Source organism: Gavialis gangeticus, unplaced genomic scaffold (assembly GCF_001723915.1).
Source record: "Gavialis gangeticus isolate Ggan-Ray unplaced genomic scaffold, GavGan_comp1, whole genome shotgun sequence".
NCBI classification, from domain to species: domain Eukaryota; kingdom Metazoa; phylum Chordata; order Crocodylia; family Gavialidae; genus Gavialis; species Gavialis gangeticus.
In genome coordinates, this window is record NW_017728998.1 from 7,713,799 (window position 1) to 7,716,864 (window position 3,066).

Consider the following 3,066-nt stretch of genomic DNA (forward strand, 5'->3'; position numbering starts at 1 on the left):
AAACCCTGCCGTTTGCTACATCAAGTGAACCATCAGCTTCTAGGCACCCTGCTGACTATGCAGGCGAGAATGCCAAGTCCTTCCCAAGCCCGGGTCCTTCACGCAGCAAATAGATGTGCTGCCTGCAGTGCTGAGCCACTGGGTATGAAGACTGGATCCATTTCTAGGAAAATTAACATGACTTAGCCTTTTGCAGAGAAATCCCATCACTAGTACTCTTTTAATAATTTGTCTCGTGGCCTCTGCTTCATTAGAACGTATTCCCCAATGCCGCATCTTATTTACGTGTTTGTATACAATCCGTCCCAGAAGATCAAACGGCAAAGGCTGAAAATATAAACATGTGAACATGGGTGATAGGGCACAGGAATGCCAATCCTCTTACTTCATTGGCTACTGTCATGTGCACAACAAAAAAATTACTTTAAAAACATGACGAAACTCTCTGAAGCCTATTCAAGCCAATGGTGACAAGCCTCAAAAGGACTCAAGACTCTGCTTTGGCTCAGATAAGCTTCAGAAAGCATCAGAGTGTTTAGATGACTATCTGAAGCTCTTTATATCTGCCAGGTTTGGCTGGAAAGCTCATGAGAGCCGGCCTTGGGCCAGAGGAAGCTCTGGAAGGCACTCGGATGGGGTGACGGGAACCGCAGAAAGAACTCGGTTGGACAGAAGAATCGGTTCTCATGGGGATTTGACATTTCTGCTCCTGATCTCAGATGTGGAATAAAACTAGGAGAGAATGTGAGAATGTGTTAAGGAAGAAAAAGCAGTGGCTGTAGTTTTCCAGGATTCAACAACAAAGGAAACGCCTGGTCAATGCATGTTGTGGGTTATAGGAGCATTGGCTGGGATACTTGGTGTATTTGGGATAGTGTCCTCAGTCCTAATTCAAATTAAAGCAGAGATAATTTTCACTGCCACCTCTCTAAGAGTTTTGGTAGCACCTGAGATAGTGAAGCTTTGAACCATGGGTAACGTTTCTGCATACTATTGAAATACCAATAACACTCTCCACCTACTTTACATGGCCCTAGTCACCTTTAGTAGTTGAGCTCCTTCATCCTCTCTAGGTGGCTTTTCTTTTGTTCTTGATGATCCTTATTTTTTCACTGCTTGCCATCACCTTTTTTCCTTGCTATGATTCAGTTGAAACCAAGTGAAAAATAAGGGTTGCATGCTGGAGGGCCTTAAAAATTGAACTGATCCCTGAAGAAGGCATTTGTGGATATGTTGGTTTTTTTTAGGGAAACCTTGGCAAACTTCCTTTATTTTCTCATCTTGCAAAAGCAAGTCAGATCCAGAGAAGCTGTTCACGGTACAGTATTGATCTGCAGGAATTATACATTCAAAAGAAGCACATGTTTGTAAAGAGGCTTCAAGAGAAATTATTTCCCAAAGAAATGACAAATGAATGAAAGTGCAGTTTATATTTCAAGGTTTTCATGTTTTTTCCAAATAATCCTGTTCAGTAGTTAAGTTCATAATTTGTCTTCCCAGCTCAGTGAAGCTATAGATATTTAAAAAGAAAAGGGTGCAAGGAGGCATTGTCAGCTATGCGTACTATCTTCATTATATCTCTGCATTTTATGAAACCATTCAGTGGCTGAGCTCTTCTGATCTTACAGGTAGTATTTCATGTGTGCACTAACACACATCTGTAGTTGCTAGGCTACCAGAAGTCAGGCCTGGGATTTTGTTGCACAACTTGGTAAATATAGTGGGTCATGTCATGCCTGTCTGTGGGTCTCATCCTGGTCTCATTGAATTGAAAGCAGTGACAAAATTCCCACCGACCCACTGGCGCCGTGTTGAACCATAATTGCCTGACCCTATGTTCAGCGCACAGTCAGATTATCTTTGTTCTCTTTTGTAATAATTTCTCATGTGGACCCCAGTAATAGCTGGCACTGCCTGTTTTCCTTATGGACAAACAGTAACACCCACAAGTATAAAATTCAGGATACCATCAACATGTAGAATTAGTAGCCTCTAACAGGAAAGTCGCCTTCTGTTTCAAAAGGCTTCAAGATATTCATTGGGACCATTGACCCGCAGTACATTTGATCCTAAAGCTAAGACATTTTGATTAAAAATAAATTAATTATTTTATGAACCGATTACATTTTGTGTAATGCAAGTCTCCATTGCATGGTGAAAATGGTGGCTGGCCCTGCAAAATCAGCTGCCTGCCTCCTCAATTTGGGAAGAGCACACACCAAGTGCAGGTGCTTCCTCAGCCTGACGAAAGGTATTTTTGCCCGAAAGCTGGCAAATACTTTTTTCCAACTATTTGAGTTGGTCTAATAAAAGAGATCAGATTTACCCAAAGAACCGTGTCTGTCCATATCACGGAGAGATTTTAATGCCATTTGGGTGCTTCTGTTAAAGCCCTGAAGTTGAGGTAGCCTTGCGTTTGGCTTGAGGTAGCCTTGCGTTCTCCTTGTCTACCGGAGACCCGATTTCAGAGCTGGTTGTAGCATTGTAGGGTCTGGGCAAGCATCTTACCATGGACAATGCTGAAACATAAGAGGGTAAGCTGAGGGCACTCTCATTTTGCATTAAAAAAGACGTGGGGAGGCAGTTGTAGCAGAGATTCATAGGTTTCCACTTGGAGCCCAATTTACCAACACACACCAACCACAAGTTTAATTCTAGGCACATGAATCCTACAAAAGTGGAATCAAACTGCTCCTTTCTTTCAGCGATTGGTGCCCAGATCCTCAGGTGCTTTAACCTGTCCTAGATCCTTTGAGTTAGGGCAGCTTGGTTCAAGCTGAGCATCTGGCTCTGGCTTCCATCAGCTGACATATTCCAAGTTTCTTTGTGCAAAGAAAAGGACTTTAACCATAGTCTGTTATAAATCAAGAGCTGAGATTTTCTTTTGGATTTCTATTTCTCCTCATGAAGAGGCCAGCAGTTTAATGGTTGCGTCCCTGGGTTACCCAGAAGCCCCACTGAGTGGGAGTAGCGGGTATTCAAAGAACACCAGGCAGGTTGCCACACCTAAGTATAATGAGGTGATGTAAGTAGAAAGCTTGCACTTGAATGCACACTTTTTGGGCT